General features: G+C 34.2%; 1 long non-coding RNA gene across 3 annotated transcripts; it reads left to right on the forward strand.

Annotated features, from left to right (window-relative positions):
- Positions 1 to 14,834: 14,834 nt before the first annotated feature.
- On the forward strand, positions 14,835 to 18,748 carry LOC112747013 (uncharacterized). 3 transcript variants are annotated; one of them, XR_011872987.1, is made up of 7 exons: positions 14,835 to 15,589; positions 16,037 to 16,308; positions 16,674 to 16,761; positions 16,863 to 16,977; positions 17,785 to 17,977; positions 18,107 to 18,256; positions 18,369 to 18,748. It is a non-coding gene; the product is annotated as an uncharacterized lncRNA (long non-coding RNA). The 3 variants fall into 3 exon arrangements; XR_011872986.1 differs by lacking the exon at positions 16,863 to 16,977; XR_011872988.1 differs by lacking the exon at positions 16,863 to 16,977 and having other exon boundaries at positions 18,121 to 18,256.
- Positions 18,749 to 20,117: the final 1,369 nt, after the last annotated feature.

Here is a 20,117-nt window from a genome sequence, read left to right on the forward strand (position 1 = left end):
TTTATTTCGATGAGTTAATTTCGAGTTTCTAAGTAAAATAAATGATAATATAATTTTATTATAATGTTATTAATTTATTTTACATGCTATAATTATAATAGAGCCTAGATAATAAAATTCATATTATTATCAAGGCTGATATTTGCCGATATAAGTAATTATCAGTATTTTTTTATGAGCTTAGACTTGCTAATGCTCCATCAAATATCTTTAATCCTTAAGTTATTAATGTCATTTACATTAGTAATTCATATATATTTAACCCTATATATATATATTATAACTTGAGCCACCGATTTAGCAGCTCCAAAACTTGATACCTAGATATTAATCATTCTTAATCATTATCATTACCATTAGTTCTTTTTCCAGTGGCCCAAGCTATTAAGGATGTGTTTGGTTGAAGGATTAGTTTTATTTGTAGAAATATCATTACTAGGAATATAATTTCATGGAATAGTATTACCATGTATATAATATTCCTACGTTTGGTTTGTAAAAGTAAAAACCATGGAATATTAATAATATGCCTAGGAATGTGTTAATTTTTGTTTGGTTCATATTTAGTGCATTTGAAAATTGTGAATACTTTGTCCAAAATGCCCTTAAAATTTTCAATTAGAATATTAATGATTAAATTTAGTAAATATATATAATAAAATATAAATAAAATAAAATATTTTTAATTAAATTTTTTTACACTCTAATTTTTTAAATAAATATAAATATAATAAAATATTATTTTTTTATTTTTAAATTTACTAAAATATTCTTAATATCAAATATATTTAATTAAAATTATTATTGATTTTAATTTTTTTTAAATTTACTAAAAAATATCCCTAATATTAAATATGTTTAATATATCAAAATTACCCTTATTCATTCAAATAAAAAGGTTAATTACTAAACTTAATAATTACATGAAAAAATTTACATATAAATATATTTTAAGATAAATTCAATATAATCATTTTTAGATAAAAATATTTATTTTTATTTCTAAAAATACCCTTAATGTTGAATTTTTTTAATTTTTTTAAAAAGTTAAATATAAAACTAATCAAATATTATTATTTTTCTTTTAAATTTACAAAATATACCTCTAATAATAAATATACTAAAACATTATCAAAATTAAAATATTCCTAAAACAAATATCTTTAATTAAAATTAACATTATCACAATAAATTTACTAAAATACCCCTAATAACAAATATGTTTAATTAAAATTATTATCAATTCTATTTTTTTTAGTCTACTAAAATACCTCTAATAACAAATATCTTTAATTAAAATTAACATTATCACATTTAAATTTACTAAAATATCCCTATAACAAATATTACAACTAAAATTAGCACAAATACTTATCTAAATTTCAAAAAATCACGTAATCAATTATTTGTCTCATAATTCATAATTAAACTTATACAAAAACAAAATTTCTACCTTTCTAAACACATATGTATTAAAAATAATATCAAATATACATAACAAAACTCAAGCTTTCATTCATTTCATTCCTTTCAAAAGTTATACTGTACAACAATATCAAATTTCACTGTAGCATTCCTTCTTCTTGAAAAGAAGCCCTAGAAGAATAAAAAATAGGGAACTTCCAAAAAACAAATGAAAAGGAATAGATAAAAAAATACAATTACAATCCCTCACTTCTTTACTTAATTTACACTCCTCACACCAAACTCAAATCAAATCAATAGAAATCAGAAAGAATAACTGTGTATGAACACTAAAGTTTTGCTAGGTTACTAAGAATCGCTTTCAATGTGTTGCAGCAAGAATTGGAAATCAGACCTTTGACTAAAGATTGGTGGTGGATTGATAAACCCCAATTTTGTGGTTTATCTTGTGTTGAATTTAGGGGATTTTATCAACTTATCTCACATTTATTCAATGAAATAGCATGATTTTATGAATTTCTCCTAATTTGTGCTTAAGAGTGAAAACATGCTTTTTAGGCTTTAAAATTGCTAAATTTAATTCACTTTAATTCCATTCGATGCCTTGATATGTTTGTTAAGTAATCTCAGGTCTGGAAGGCAAGGATTGAATTGAAGGAATGAAGACGAAAGCATGCAAAGTGAAGAATTCATGAAGAAAAGAGGATTTGGAAGATTCAAAGCGACGCGTACGCGTGATCGACACGCACGCGTGAAGAAGAAAATTGTCAGGGCGACGCGTGCGTGACCGACGAATACGCGTGATAAGGAAAGTTTCCAGTGATGTGTACGCGTGACTCATGCGTACGCGTGACAAGCGGCACGTGACCTCATTGAAGGCAATATACTGGGGGCGATTTCTGAGCTGAAGGAGGCCCAAATCCCACTCATTTCTGATGCTTTTGAACCCAAGAATTAGAAGGGAGGAAGTAGTCATAGTTTAGTTTTTTTTATCATGTTTTAGGTTAGAATTCTAGAGAGAGAAGCTCTCCCTTCTCTCTAGAATTTAGGGTAGTTTACGTCAAATTTTCTTAGATCCCAGTTTTACTTCTTGTTTTTAGATCAACTATCTTTATATATTATTGTTCTATTGTCTTAATCTTCCTAATTTCTTTTGTTAATTTCTTTATGTTGCCATTTTTACCTTCATGATCTCTTGTTGGATTTTTATTTTCTCTAATACAATTTTATGTTTCCATGTCTTTTTATGTTTATGTTGGTTTGTATTATTGATTTCTTGCTTAGGTTAGTTATAGTTTTTATTAATTCTTGCATTTTTATGATGTTTTCATAGGTGTTTGATAAAATATTTTCACTAGTTGTAGAGTAGTTTTCTACACTCTTGGCCTAGGCTAAGGGAATTGAGTGACCTTGAGTCATTGGGTCTAATTGAATTGATGATTTGGGTCCCTTGTTGATCAATTTGATGTCCATTGACACTAACCGACCATCAAGCTAATTAATGGCTAGGTTGGGGCTTATGGTTGATGTTGATCAAGCCTATTTGACATACTTCAAGCATAGAAGTAGACTTGATGGGTTGGTCCCTCATAATTGTCAATGTATGATTTGTTAGACAAGGATGGTGATCTCAATTTCCATGCCTTAGCCAAGAGTTCTTTTCCTTTCCTTTATTAGTTAATTGTCATTTACTTTCTTGTTATTTACTTTTCTTGTCAATCACTAAATCAAACCCCCTTGTTCCTTCATAGCCAATAATTGAGCACTTCATTGCAATTCCTTGAGAGACGAACTGAGGTTTAAATAATCTCAGTTTTTATTGGAGTTTGTACTTATGACAAACAAAATTAAAACTTTGATTGAAGGTTGTTTGTTCGTTTGGACTATACTTGCAACGGAATTATTTTGTGAAAATTCCTAATCGACGATACCCTCACATCAAGTTTTTTGCGCTGTTGCCAGGGAATTGCAATGGTGTTATATTATTGGCTATTGTTAATATGTCCATATTGTGAATATTCCTCTTTTGGTTATTTCTTGGTTTTGCTAGTAGTTAGGAGTTTGTTTTCTTTATTCCTTATTATTTTTATCTTTGTTTTCTCTTGTCACCATAAATTATCATCAATGTGGCTATAAGTTTGGTTCTAACTATATTGTAGGAGATGGGAATTACAATGACAACATGCATCAAGGATGGAAGAATCAAAGATGGGAGGAGCCTCAAGGATTTGGTCACCCTTCTTGGCAATAACCTTCCCAAATGTATTATGAGCAAGAACCATACCATGATGCATACCAATCAAATAGCTATGGTGGACCTCCTTGTGGTTATCAACCACAACCACCATGTGCCTATGAGCCCCCTCCTTAGTATAGCCCTCAACCACCATACTCATGAGTCTCATACCACCAAACACCTCCATATGATCCCAATCCATATCCACCATACCAACAACCATATGAGCCATACACACCATACATAGAACCACAACAATTTCAACCTCAATACCTCCTTGAACCATCTCCAATGTATGAGAACTTTCAATCACAACATGAATTATCCTTTCTACCACAACCTTCCATTGAAGAGTGTCTATGTCCATTAATACAAGAGCAATATGATCCTACTTATGTTTGTCAAGTGGAACAAGAGCCAAGGGATCGTCTCAAGGAATCAATGGATCGGCTTCAAGTAATCATCCATCGAAAGGAGAAAGAGGAAGTCCAAAATATGCACAAAGCTATTAAGGCTAACCTTGCCAAAATTAAAGCCAACTTGGACTCATAGAATTCATACCATAGACAAAGTATCTCCACGGATGAATGTGAAAAATTAACCGAAGAGTGTAGCATGAAGGAGATTTTAGAATCTCAACATGAGAACAATGAAATGGAGTGTGTTGTGCAACAAGTGGAAAGGATGGAAATTGTTGATGAAGAAGAAGTGGTTGAAGACCTAGGTGAAGATGAACAAGAGGTGGATTCCAAGCTTGAGAACACTCCCACACCAAGTAATGTTGTTGATGATTTTATGGAAGTTGTTGAACATTCTTCCATTGAGCATAAATTCGATGTTGAGGAGGATGATGTACAACCTCCCAGGCATATTATGGAAGATGGAAGATTAGAAGAGGTTGAGCAAGCGACAAGTCATACCGTTGAAGATAATTCCACACCAACTAATATGCTATTTGAGATTGTTGAACCTTCCTCATTGTGGTGTGAAATTGATGTTGAGGAGGCTAGAGCACAACCTCCAACATATAACTTGAACAATGAGGAATGTATAGAAGAAGTTGGTGAACAAGGAATTGAAATTGAAGAAGCTTGCCAAGAGGTGGAGGTAGTCAAAAAAGAGCACAAGGGAGTCGAACTTGCAAGATCATTGGGACCATCCCTACCTAAGTCACCATCCAACACAACATTCAAGTGGGTAAAATTCTTATCCCTAAGCTTTACTTTCTCACTTGAATATGGTTTGCTTGAGATGGATGGGGAACTTAGAGCTCTTTATGGAGTTAACAGCAAGAGAGAATTGATTAGTGGGTGGAAATGCCAATCAAGGTTCCTTATGGTTGGAAACTCAAAGTCTAAGTGCAATGGTTGGTATAGTTCTCAATTAAATGGGTCTAGGAAGATGCTTTGCTGTTTACTTGAGAATTTGGATCACTTGCCACCCAAATGAAATTGTCTTGATCAACTTGAAGATGGGTATAGAAACAAGATTTGGGATCCGGGAATATATGAATATCAACTTTAGGAGCCCTTAGCTTGTGTGGAAATCCATCAAGGCTTGATGCAAATGATTTGGAATGATGGAGCTTATTGGAGATTCAAGCATTGGTGGAAGTTCAAAGATGAATTCAAGCACAAGCCTCCTTGATTAGAGCTCTCCAAAGTGCCCAACTTAAGGACAATAAATAAAAGTACTAGGTGGGAGACACCCACCATGGTAAACTCTTTCCATTCTCTTGTATATATAATCAATGAATGAATTGAATTGCCATTGTTAGGTAGTTTTTTTCTTTGCATATTCTTGTTTTAGTGTTTTGGCTGTTAGTTTGTTTTATTAGATTTATGCCTTAAGTTGTAGGTTAGTTGTTTGAATTAAAATTTTATTTGAATTACCTAGTATAGTATTTGGAAAATTTTTCAAAAAGAGTTAGAGATTTTGTTAATTTTGCATTTTGATTGGTTTTAAGTATATATATAGTAGATGGGAGTGCCCTGTTTCTGTTTTTATGTTTTAAAACAAAAAAAAAGGAGGCCTCTTACGCGTACGCGTCACCCGGTGTTTTTCGTAGTCCACACGTGTGCGTGAGCGACGCATACGCATCACAATGCTGATGCTGCTCCCTCGTACAAAAACTAGAGAGTTGTGATAGAACCATGCAGGCATCATGCTTCGAGCACGAAAAAATGCCACGCGCACGCGTGTCCGATGCTTACGCATCACCTTCCCTTTTCTGCCTCCCACGTGTACACGTGTCTGACGCGTACGCGTCGCTTGATTTCCCTCTACTCCGTTCTTTATTTCTTTCTTACTTCTTTCTTCTTCTTCCTTACTCCCATCTCCCATTTCTTTCTTCCCTTCCTATTTCTTCTTCTCACTTCTCTCATAATTTCTCACTTATATTTTTCCACTCTTTCTTCTCCCTCTTTTCCAAGTTTTACTTCTCATTTTTCTCATCTTTCATTTTCTTTTGTTCATCGCATTTGCATACTTTCATTCATTAAATTTTAACTTTGTTTTTGTAGCTTATTTTTAATTTTCTTCTTAAGTTTGCTATTTTACTATTGGTGTTAAATTTTCCTACTACTGTTGAAAACTTCTTGGATTATTTTGGTGCTTCGTGACCTAGGCCTATTTAGCAATAATTATAATTTTTGTCCCACACACAAGATTAGTGCTTTAGTCCATTCTAACTCATATTTGTTTGTTTTTGTACTTAATTATCATTGAGTTAGGATGAGACCGAAATCTCTCAAGCTTATAACTAATCTTGTTTGGGAACATTTTGAACTTGATGCTCTAACTGCTCTTCCTGCCATTTACTTATGATTTGACTTTGATCTTTGAAGAACTGAAGATTGATGGTTTAGAAGTTATAATAAATTCTCGTTGCAAGTATAGTTACTAAACCAAGCAATCAACCTTTCTTACAAAAGTTTTCATTGTCACAAGTAACAAACCCCTTTGAAATTGATAACCGAGTATTTAAACCTCAAGTCGTCTTCTCAAGGAATTGCAGGGAAGTATGTTCTTATTATTGGTTATGAGTTTTGTAAATTGGGGTTTTGAAAGTAAGGAACCAGTATGTTAAATGATAAGAAGAATAAAATAAATAAATAACTATAAAATAAACTCTTGGCAAGGTATGAGAACTTTGGAAGTCCTATCCTAGTTATCCTTATCGATTGTGATGAGAATTAGATTTTTCCCCCACCTTGTTAACCTCTAACTATGAAGGTAAGTTAAGTGGATGAATTAATTTTGATTCCTCAGGTCCTAGTCTTTCCTTGGGAAAGGCTAGAGTTATTGGAACTCGAATTAATTCTTGAAGAATTCCAATTTTCAATCAACAAGGAGTTTGATAACTCAAGTTTCTCCAATTTATCAATTCATCAATTAAAACCAAGAATATAAAAATCTAAATAAAAATCTGAAATATCTCAATTGCATTAATAATAGAAAATCCTAACATGAAAGGTTCATAAGCCAATTTGGCAACATAAGTAATTAAAGGAAAGCATTAAAGTATCTGAAAGTAAAAGAGAAATACAAAGTAAAAGGAATATTGAACCTGAGAGGAAGTTGAAAATCCTAAATCCTCTAAGAGGAATTCTAATCCTAAATCTTAAGAGAGAGGAGAGAACCTCTCTCTCTAAAACTACATCTAAATTATGAAAAGTGTATTATAAGCTTATAATTATGAATGGATGCATTCCTCCACTTTATAGCCTCTAATCTGTGTTTTCTGGGCCGCAAAATGGGTCAGAAACAGCCCAGAATTCGCTGGTTGCGAATTCAAACACGCTGATTTTTCGTCACTGTGACACGTCTACGTGGAGCATGCTTTCGCGTTGTCTATCTTCAAAGCAACTATGGCATATTATCAAATCGAAGCCCCGAATGTTAGCTTTCCAACGCAACTGAAACCGCATCATTTGGACCTCTGTAGCTAAAGTTATAGCCGTTTGAGTGCGAAGAGGTCAGGCTGGACAGCTTAGCAATTTCTCCAACTTCTTATACCTTCCACTTTTGCATGCTTCCTTTCCATCCTCTGAGCCATTCTTGCCCTGAAATCTCTGAAATCACTTGACACACATATCAAGGTATCTAATGGAAATAAGAGAGGATTAATAATAAGCAATTTAAAGGCCAAAGAAGCATGTTTTCAATCATAGCACAAAATCAGGAAGGAGAATGTAAAACCATGCAAATAGTATGAATAAGTGGGTAAAGAGTTGATAAAAATCACTCAATTGAGCACAAAATAAACCATAAAATAGTGGTTTATCAACCTCCCCGCACTTAAACATTAGCATGTCCTCATGCTATGCTCAAGAGAAACTATAAGAGTGAAGGGGAATGGTAGAATGTATGAAATGCAACCTATGAATGCAACTACATGCTAAATGCTTTTACTTACTTGGTTAAGAGTAAATAAGTTCTCCAAGAATAAATATGAACTGGATTTCACTAATTCAAATCATAAAAATGAAGTACAAATAGACTTGTAGAAGAAAATAGCTCATGAAAGCCAGGAACAAAGAATTGAGCATCGAACCCTCACTGGAAGTGTATGCACTCTAATCACTCAAGTGTTTTAGGTTCGATTCTCTCAATTCTCCACTAACCTTGCTTTCTAAGGCTTGCTCTTCATCTAACAATCAACAGAAATTTAATGTACATATACACATATCAAGAGGTCTTTTAAGGGTTGTAATGGAGTTAGGGTTAAGGTAGGATTGTATTTGGCCAAGTGGACTAAAATCTGAATCCTTAATTAACTTAAACTTTCCACCTAACTTTAGACAATCCATGTAATCATAATACCACATCTAACTATCCATTAACCATGTTTTCCACATATTCATGCATTCTAATTTCAAGTACAGTACATATGCATTGCTTTCACCACTTACTTTGGGGCATTTTGTCCCCTTTTTGCTTAATTGCTCTTTTTTTTTCTTTTCTTTTTCTCACTTATATATATATATATATATATATATATATATATTTTTTTCTTTTCTTTTTATTTTTTTCAATGGATATGATTAAATTATTGGATGCATGAATTATGTCCTAAACAATTTTTTTTTCACATTTTCAGAAAATTCTAACATACTCAATTCTCAAACCAAATGTTTCTAAATTCAACTTTCCCCATACTTAATTCATGAGCACTCTCACTAGTTTAAGCTAACCAAGGATTCAAATTAAGGACATTATTGTTTTCCGCTTAGAGTTAATGATGTGCTAGAGTAAAGAACAAAGGGGTATAATAGGCTCAACATTGGTTTGCAAAGAATAATGAAAGGGTAAGGCCATATGGGTATGTAAGCTCAGTGAAACAAAGGCCTCAATCATGTAGGTGTATGCATACATCAAACCATGGAAATATAGAATTAAGCAAGACAAAGATCACAATTTTAGAGAGAAAGACACACCAAAAATAAAATATTGGTTGGTAAAATGCAACCAATTCAAATAGGCTCAAAAATCTCACAGGTTTTGTGTGTTCGATCTCTAAACTATGTTTCAATATAATATTTCTTCAAACAAGTGTAACATTAAATTTTATTCAAATTAGTGAAATGCTCTAAAAGGTTTCTTTGAAAAAGAAAATATTACTTCAACCAAGTGGTAAAATATGCACAAAATCAAATAATCATGCAATCAAACATGCAAATGCAACAACTAACAAGGAAAATAAATCATTGGTGTTGAGATAGAAGATACTAACCCACGAAAGTTGGTATCGACCTCCCCACACTTAAAGATTGCATCGTCCTCGGTGCATGCTAAGATGTGCAAGTGGATGGGGGTTGTGGTTCCTCAGCTGGGGTTCCTTTTGTTCCTTTCCTTGCCGGTGGTTTGGGAGTAGCTTTCTCTTTACTCTTCTTGGTGGCCATCCTGAAAAGGGAAAAAGAAAGTAACTTTTAAAGCTAAGGGTTAGAGCAAGAAAGAGAGCGGGAAATGTGGTAATCAATGCACAATAAAGAAGAATGACGTTAACACATGGTCATGACTACATGTGAAAATTTCATCAATGGAAATATAGGAAGTGCATGTAATGACAATTAAATGCAAGATGTTTATTGGCATGCTGGCAAAGGCATGAGTAGCATAGATCAAGCATTCAATGTCCAAGTTAGATTACCAAGTCTTTCAAACTAACAACCTGTTTGTAATGACAATTATATTGAATGAATATGATATGAAAAAGGGTTTTGTGAAAAGCAAGCATTTAGAGTAGTAGAATAAAAGAAATCTAAAAATAGTACACAATGCCATACGGGCTTTTTCACAAACACATAGCATGCACGGTAAATAAGTTATTGAATGTATGAAATTGAACATGCAAGCAACCCTTTAAAAAGTAATATATAATTGTCAAACCATTTTAATAATCCACAAAAATATAGAAAATAATGACCCAAATAAATTTTTAACACCAATGAAAATAATGCAATGAATCAAAGTATGCAATTAAATTAAGTAAAATAAAATGAAAGATAAGAAGAATGAGAAGGGAAAGAAGGGAAGAAGAAGTAAGGAAGAAAGGAGGGAGGAAAAATTAGGATTGGGGAAGAAAAGATAAGATTTTTGGCAGATTAGGTTAAGCTGTGCGGCGCAAGCGACGCGGACGCGTGGGGTACGCGTTCGCGCAGATGGCGCTTAGAGGGGTCGACGTGGTCGCGTCGGTCACGCGGACGCGTGACTCGTTTTGTGCTATTGGCGCATAGGGCAGCCTCGCGCTCGCACAACTCTCTGTTCAAAATTTAGTATTGCCAAAATCCAGGGTGACGCGATCGCGTGGTTGACGCGATCGCGTGAGTGGCCATCATTGGAATATGACGCGGATGCGTGAGCCATGCGTTCGCGTGGTAGGGTTTGTGCGTTCAGCACTAGTCCAGTACTACTCTTGCACAACTTTCGGTCGTGCACCCTTTTTTACGTCGATTTCCAGGTCACGCGGCCGTGTGAGTGACGTGGACGCGTGGGAGGCATTTTTCCCATGTGATGCGGACGTGTCGGCGACGCGGTCGCGTGAGGTGATTTGTGCCAGGGGCATGCCTCCAGCCACGCTCTCGCGTGACTCTCTGTTTAATTCTCTTTTTTTCACAACACACTGGTGACACGGGCGCGTCGGCGACGCTGTCGCGTCGCGTGCGATTATTTTTTTTTGATATGCATGAAAAATGCATAATGCAATGCTAATATGAATGTTATGAAAAACTCCAGGTTCAATACAATAAAATAAAATAAAACTCGAAAACAAATAAAACTAAATAAAAATGAAAAAGGAATGATCATACCACGGTGGGTTGTCTCCCACCTAGCACTTTTAGTTAAAGTCCTTAAGTTGGACATTTGGTGAGCTTCCTGTTATGGTGGCTTGTGCTTGAACTCATCCAGGAATCTCCACCAATGTTTGTAATTCCAATGGCCTCTGGGATCCCAAATCTTGTTTCTACACCCGTCTTCAAGTTGATTATCATGATTCCATCCGGGTGGTTCAGCTTTAGAATTCTCAGTGAAGCGTCCAAACAACTTCCTAGACCCATTCAATTGAGCTCTACACCAACCTTTGCATTTAAACATAAAGCTTCCAACCATAATGAACCTTGCAGGACAATTCTTACCACTGGCCATCTTTCTCTTACTCTTAATGCCACAAAGAGCTCTAAGTTGACCATCCGTCTCCAGTAGACCATATTCAAGTGAGATTAGAAAGCTAAGGGATATGAATTTTACCCACTTGAATGTTGTGGAGGATGATGGCAACTTAGGGGAAGGGGTCTCCAATAAATTTGGCAAGGTGATTTCAAGCTCCATTCCCTTGTGCTCTTTGACAACTTCCACCTCTTTGCAAACTTCTTTAATTTCAACCTCTTCCTCTTGGTAGCTTTCTTCCAATTCAATCTCTTCTTCATTACTTACCAAGGGCATGGGAGGCTGTGCTTTTTCTTCTTTGATCTCCATCTCTTGATCAACCTCTACAAAGTCTTCAACCATGATCTGCCATGGAGGTTGTACACCCTCCTCAACATTAATTGCAACCGTCTTGGAAGGAGGCTCTATGTCTTCACTTTCCCATGGAGGTTCAGCATCTCGCAAGTCTTCAACCACTTTTTCCTCTTTAATAATTACTGCTTTGTCCAGTAGTTTTAATATAAAATCGTACTCATCCTTGATGATTTTCTTTCCATGACAACTCCTTTCAACTATTCTTTCATCTTCAAGGTTCTTTACTACCTTCACCTTTAGGGCCTCCTCTAGCTCCTTATGAAGTATGGATTCGCGAAGATGATCCCTTCTCTCTTGTTCCATGTCAATAGCATCATTGGGATCATGTTGCTCTTGGATTGATGGATGTGGGTGCTCTTCCATGGATAGTGGTGATGGGATGGGGAGATCATTCTGTGGTTGAAAAGGAAGTGCACTAGAGCTTGAGGGTTGATTGTTGAAGGTATTTGGTGGTCTGATTTGGGCGACGAGAGCTTGTATAATAGAGTTTAGATCGGTAAGTACTTTCTCCATGGAGGTTTGGGGTGGATAGGAGGGTTTATTTGGCTCATAAGGTGGTTGGTATGATGGATACGGGTTAAGGTCATATGGAGGTGAATCTTGTGAGTATGGTGGTCCAAAGTCATGTTGAGGAAAGGGTTCATAGGCATATGGTGGTGGTTGTTGATAGTCCATTGGAGGTGGTTGTTGCCATGAGGGTTGATCAAATCCTTGTGGCTCCTCCCATCTTTGATTGTTCCAACCCTGATGCCTGTTCTCATTGTAATTTCCTCTTCCTACAACATAATTGTAAACAGACTCATAGCCAAAGGGGTGAGAGTTCATAGTAGCAAATAAAAATTAAAAACAAAAATAAAAACAAATTTTAAATTAAAAGGTCATTGAAATTTTGAATTTGAAAATTAAATTTTGAAATTTTGAAATTTGAGTTTTAAATTTTGAATTTTTTGAATTTAATGAGGAAAGAGAAAAATAATAAAATGACACCAAACTTAAAATTTTTAGATCAAAATGAAGAAAACAACGAAGAACAACTTGAAGGTCAAGATGAACACGAAGAACAAATTTTTGAAAAAAAAAATTTTAATAACTAAATAAAAACCAATAACCTCTTAATTTATGAAAAAGCAAAAATAAAAACAAAAATAAAAATAAATAAACAAGTAAAAAGCAAATATTTACAATAACCAATAATAAGGCACACGTTTGCAATTCTCCGGCAACGGCGCCATTTTGAAGAACTGAAGATTGATGGTTTAAAAGTTATAATAAATTCTCGTTGCAAGTATAGTTACTAAACCAAGCAATCAACCTTTCTTACAAAAATTTTGGTTGTCACAAGTAACAAACCCCTTTGAAATTGATAACCGAGTATTTAAACCTCGGGTCGTCTTCTCAAGGAATTGCAGGGAAGTATGTTTTTATTATTGGTTATGAGTTTTGTAAATTGGGGTTTTGAAAGTAAGGAACCAGTATGTTAAATGATAAGAAGAATAAAATAAATAAATAACTATAAAATAAACTCTTGGCAAGGTATGAGAACTTTGGAAGTCCTATCCTAGTTATCCTTATCGATTGTAATGAGAATTGGATTTTTCCCCCACCTTGTTAACCTCTAACTATGAAGGTAAGTTAAGTGGATGAATTAATTTTGATTCCTCAGGTCCTAGTCTTTCCTTGGGAAAGGCTAGAGTTATTGGAACTCGAATTAATTCTTGAAGAATTCCAATTTTCAATCAACAAGGAGTTTGATAACTCAAGTGTCTCCAATTTATCAATTCATCAATTAAAACCAAGAATATAAAAATCTAAATAAAAATCTGAAATATCTCAATTGCATTAATAATAGAAAATCCTAACATGAAAGGTTCATAAGCTAATTTGGCAACATAAATAATTAAAGGAAAGCATTAAAGTATCTGAAAGTAAAAGAGAAATACAAAGTAAAAGGAATATTGAACCTGAGAGGAAGTTGAAAATCCTAAATCCTTTAAGAGGAATTCTAATCCTAAATCCTAAGAGAGAGGAGAGAACCTCTCTCTAAAACTACATCTAAATTATGAAAAGTGTATTATGAGCTTATGATTGTGAATGGATGCATTTCCCCACTTTATAGCCTCTAATCTGTGTTTTCTGGGCCGCAAACTGGGTCGGAAATAGCCCAGAATTCGCTGGTTGCGAATTCAAACACGCTGATTTTTCGTCACTGCGATGCGTCTGCGTGGAGCACGCATTCGCGTTGCGTATCATCAGGGCAACTATGGTATATTATATATCAAATCGAAGCCCCGGACGTTAGCTTTCCAACACAACTAAAACTGCGTCATTTCGACCTCTGTAGCTAAAGTTATAGCCGTTTGAGTTCGAAGAGGTCAGGCTGGATAGCTTAGCAATTTCTCCAGCTTCTTGTATTCCTCCCATTTTTGTATGCTTCCTTTCCATCCTCTGAGCCATTCTTGCTCTGTAATCTCTGAAATCACTTAACACACATATCAAGGCATCTAATGGAAATAAGAGAGGATTAATAATAAGCAATTTAAAGGCCAAAAAAGCATGTTTTCAATCATAGCACAAAATCAGGAAGGAGAATGTAAAACCATGCAAATAGTATGAATAAGTGGGTAAAGAGTTGATAAAAATCACTCAATTGAGCACAAGATAAACCATAAAATAGTGGTTTATCAATCTTACATCAAGTGTTAGTTGATATGCCCTTCGCTTACTCACTTACATGTTGTAGCTACCATGTAGTTGAGAACCCTACTCTTATTTGGCATTAGCCCCCACCTGTGTTCTATTTGTTTTGATATCTTTGTTTGTGGGCTTAATCTTCTTTCTTTTTCTCTCCTTTCAGGCCGGCCACCTAGAATGGAAAGAAAAAGGCTTCTAAACAAGTTCCTCCATACAATCCTTTGTAGAATCTCATCAGTTGTGAAAACCCACCTTGGAGCACTACAAGAAAAATTAATTTTACCGACAAATTTTTAGCGGCCATAATATAATAGCCACTATTTCTTTTGTTTAAGCTATGTTATTGTGGCAATTATATAATTTCCGTTATTACTATATATTATACTGGCCATTATTACTATTGCCGCTAATTCTTTATTATATTTTTTGTCTCATCTTAATTCAGTTGACTCAGAAACTCTGTTCCTTAGCCCAAGTAACCTAAAGAAAGAAACTCCTCAAGCTCTTCCCTCTGTCGCCGATCACCGCCGAAGGCCGTCCATCATCCTTCAATCATTCACTCATTCAATTTGATCATTCTTCATCTTTTTATCTTCCCTCTCAGATCCGCATCGCTATTTTTGTTCGTTTGTGTCTCAGATCTCCATTGCTAGGTTTGGTTCCTATCGCCAATGTCGTTCGCCAAGAAAGAAACAAAAATATGGCAGAACCTGCAGCACTTTCATCTTCAAAACCATCGTTAATGTTGGCAGGGAAGTACGACGTGGAGGTTGAGGAGGTTCTTGATCAGATTCTCACTTCCGCCACATGCACTGTCACTAATTTCACGCACACTATACTCTTCAAATCTCAATCTCAATCCAATCTCTCAAACACACTGCAATATCTCAATCACCACTCTCACTCGATCTTCTTCATCGTCGATTGTAACCGACACACTTCCGCTGCTTGCACCATCATAGGTCTTGCGTGTGCATACAATCTTCAGATCTCGATTTCAGTCTCGATGTCACTTTACCCGCTCTTGATTGTTCTTGATTTAGGTTTTGATCTTCAATTTCTCTGATTATGAGATTTTGAATACTTTGTGATTTTTGCGTCTTTCTTTTGTGTGTGTCATGTGTGTGCAGTGGCTATAATTCCCGTGGTTCAAAAACAACACCAGTTTCTGGTGACTCTGCCTTTGTATAATGTAACTACTATGGAGTAATGGAGGTAACTAAATTAATGCTCCTTTTTTTCCATGCTAGATTTTTCACTGAAATTTGGAATATTGTCATTGTTAGTTCAAGAAGTGGTGGTTTATCAAACAAAATCATCATAGAGCTAATAGGTAGAACGAAGCTACCTATGGTTTATTATATGATGGCATTGTTGGAAGGTAGATAGGTTTGTTTATACAGCATCTATTTTTTTATGATCCATGGTAAGATATTATTGTTTCTAATAATTGGCTAAAATATTGGAGTAGGATAGTCCAAAATCTATATAGTAAGCCAATTTTAGCAGAAGTTTGTCTTAATTAGTAGCTGATAGAGTGGTTGGGGATTTCTAAGATATCTACCAATTTATCATGCAAGGATTGTATTTCAAATTCTAAATTTAGGGTCTAATCAATCTATAACTTATTATCTTAATGCCATGCCATGCTACTTATTACAGAACCTTGGTGATTAGACAGCTGTTGATCCACTACTGTCATATGGACGAGGAAGGAAGTTGCCGGGTAGAAGGCACAAGAGGATCATTTATGGACCAAATTTTACCGATATTATTATAATAAAGTACATGTTAGTTAGTTTTCTAATGCTGTAAGTATTCCAGTGATATGTTGGAGGTGGTGGAATTGAGACATTGTACTTAGTGGACGTTCTCATCTCGAATTTAACCTTCTTAGGTTCTCCATTTTGGAATATCCATCCTATATATTGCAGGTTTGTCTTCTATGGAAGGATTGAGTTTAGGCTATTTATTTCTTGTTTTCTTCTGCACTTCATGTATTTCTTCTTCCATTATCATTCAAAGTTGTGCAATAGTGAGGTTCTGATGCTTAGGGGGAGATTTGAGATTGTTTTTCTTGATGAACAACTAAGTTTTATGCTATTTTTTGTTATTATTATAGTTATAGTTAAGTATATGTATAGAGGTGTCAATCTTAACCACACCAAGTAAATTGCCACATCGCCCACATGCCTGCATGTAAAAATATCTCTCCATTTATGTCCTTGTAGATCAATTTATTGGTTTTATGCAACTTATTTCATGATAAAAATCAGTGATGTTTTAGTTGAATTTGTAGTTTTCTGATGGTGGAGAAGACCAGGTTGTGGTTGGCACTTTTGACCTTAATCAGCCTTCCAGATGAAATTGCAGGGACAAAGCCAGAGGTATTTATTTCTTCTCCTAGATTTATAAATCAATGTATACGCATGTTTTTCTGTGTTAGCTTGACTTGGATGCTGTGTCCATCAATTTGTTTCATTGTCAGTTAAATGAACCAGATATCACAAGGGTATACATTAGCAATGTATGTATTGCAGAACAGTTGCATAGAAATGGGTATACACTTCTTGAAAAATCAAAGTTAGTTGCCTATGATTAGGGTAAGATATAACAAAGCAACTTTCACCACTTCATGAGCAAAATTAATTTACTGTGATTACTAGCTGTGCTTAATCTATTAAAGTTTTAACTGAATTTTTTCCTATTCATGATGATAATAATAATAATAATAATAATAATAATAATAATAATAATAATAATAATAATAATAATAATAATAATAATAATAATAATAATAATAATAATAATAATAAGATGCAGAGTATCTCACTGCTTTTTTTCTTTCTATATAGAATGAAAGAGAAAGGTAGGACTCTTAAGTCTTACCTTAGCTCTAAGTTATGTCTACAACAATTTGACTTATTTTTATTATTAAGTTGAACACCCTAAGAACTTAAAAGAATTTTTAGAACATGGCACTTATCTTGTTAATTAATTCAGTAGGAAAAGCAAGAAAAAGTTCCCTTTGTATAGTACGTAGAATATATTGTATTGGAATAATATTAAAAGTGAAGAGAACCTAAATGTTCTTTGTGTCTATCATTTTGCTACTTACTAGAGACACTTGGCAATAATTCAATCAGATGCTTTTATGAATGAATAATTTCAGTCAACAAAGCTGATAGAGTTTTCAAGATTAATACTACCGATCGATTATGGAAATTTAAGAAAAGTCCATTGATGGAAAACTAATAATAAAAAAATTTGATGATTATTAAAAGAATTGAAAATTAATACCAATCACTTTTTAAAAAATCAAATTATTCAATCATAGTAAAATTATTGTTACATATTATAAGAGTTTCTAAAAAAGACTAATTTTATATTTTTGGTTTGTGTTGATGTAGTTCCAATGGAAACTTTGTGCTTGAGTTGGACTTTGAGCCTTTTAACACATCCTTCCCCCGCCCAACACTGAAAAAGTCAATTGGGAATGGCGTTGAGTTCCTTAACGGCCACCTTTCCGCTAAGCTTTTCCATGGCAAGGAGAGTATGCAACCATTGCTGGAGTTCGTAAGGCTTCATAGTTACAATGAAAAGGTATACTCTGTGCACTTCTGGCAGTAAATTCACAAATTTTTTAACAATAAAAGATGATTAGCACAGTTGGTAAAGCAATGAAATGACCTTGTATCCTAAAAGACGCGAGTTTGATTCCCTTTGCTGAAGTGATGATCACTTAGGTGGGGCAATGATCTGTAACTACCTGGGGAGACATTCTTTGGAAGGATCCCTATGGTCTTCAATGTGGTGATCCTTTCTCCCCATGGTTACTTTGCTCAAGACAATGTCTTGGGATACCCTAATACTGGTGGCCAGGTTAGTTGAGAACTCCAGATCACATGATAAAATTTATAATTCTATGTTCGTGTTAACATTTTATTCCTCAATAATGTTAATTGGCATAAATTGTTCTTGATTCTATAATCAGGTTGTTTACATCTTGGATCAAGTTCGTGCATTGGAGAATGAGATGCTCAACCGCATCAAGAAACAAGGCTTGGACATCACCCCTCGCATTCTCATTGTATCTCCCCTATGCCAGATGTAAATATTTAGCTGACTTGTGTATAGTGAATCGATTGTCACAAACTCGAGCCTGTGATTGCTTTTAAAATCGAGTTTCATCCCCTGTGATTTTCACTAATATTTAGCCTGTCATTGGGATTGGTTTATAGCCTAACTTAATGTAACATAGTTATAGGCTTGTAGTATTTTTTGTTATTTCGATTTGTAACATGATTTATTTCTTTTCAAGAGAAATTTGTGTATCAATATTTTGAGTTTAATGAAATATCTATTTTGTAATAATTAATTTCACTATATTTATATTATGCATAGTAATAATAATTGTTGGCACAAATAATTGAGATTTTAGAGAAAAAAAAAGTTAGGTCATTACTTCTAAGAAAATGAGTATAATATAACTAAAACAAGTCTTAAGATTTTAGCGGAAATAGTAATGGCAACTAAAAGTAAATAACATTACAATTTTAGAATTACTTTTAATAGCCATATAAATTGCCGGTAAAATGGGTTTTGGAGGCAATAGTAATTGCCGATAAAAATGAATAACATTGCAATTTTGGAATTACTTTTGGTGGCCATATAAATTGCCAAGAAAATAGCCGCTAATAGTTATATACTTTTTGTGGCCATTAAAAAAGTCTTTACCGACAAATGTTATAATTGCCGCTAAAACCTTTTAGCGACAAAGCATAAGACGACTAATGTCTGATTGCCGGTAAATGTATTAGCGGCTATTTTTATTGCCGCTAAAAGCAAAATAAATGGCCGCTAAAAGTAATTTTTCTTGTAGTGGAGGAGTCCAACTTTTCGTACCCACTCCTTGCTCATCTTTGAATACACCGAGGACGGTGCAATCTTTAAGTGTGGGGAGGTCGAGGACCGTCTTCTGTGGGTAACTACTTCCTTTTCCAACACCAATTCTTAATCTTCTTTTTTTGCTAGTTGTTGCATTACATGATAGATTGCATGTTAGTTAGAGTTTATACATATTTTACCACTTCTTTCTTGTTAGGACTACTTGGTTAGAGTGATGATTTCTTTTCCAAGAAACTGTTTTAGGGCACCCTACCAATTTGAATAAAAAAAATTTTATTTGTTGAACTTGCTTGAAGGAATTAATTTTGGAACATGGTTTTTGAGCTAAGAACACATAAGCATGTGAGTTTTGAGCCTAATTGTGTGGTTACATCATATAACCACTATATTCATTCTTGTGTGTATTATTCTCTTTTTATGATTGTAATCTTTGATTTATTTGATTCTTTATGTCCATTATTCTATGTATACATGCATTTATATGATTGAGGCCTTCATTTCAAAAAGCTCACTTACCCAAAGAGCCTTACCTTTTATCTACCATTATCAACCAACTTTGAGCATATGCTAAACCCCTTTTGTTCTTAATTTTAGCACATCATACCACTAAGTGAAAAATAATAAATGTCCTTAATTTGGATCTTTGATTAGCTTAGGCTAGTGAGAGTGTGTATTATTTAAGTAAGGGAAATTTGGGAACATTGGTTGGGATAAAAGTGTATTTTTTGTATTTTTGTTGAAAATAATGGGAATTGGGTATAAACTCATGCATTGATGTTCTTGTATATATTTTAGTTTGAGAAAAAAAATGATAAAGAAAACGAAAAAATAAAAA

This window comes from Arachis hypogaea, chromosome 15 (genome assembly GCF_003086295.3).
Source record: "Arachis hypogaea cultivar Tifrunner chromosome 15, arahy.Tifrunner.gnm2.J5K5, whole genome shotgun sequence".
Classification (NCBI taxonomy): Eukaryota; Viridiplantae; Streptophyta; class Magnoliopsida; order Fabales; family Fabaceae; genus Arachis; species Arachis hypogaea.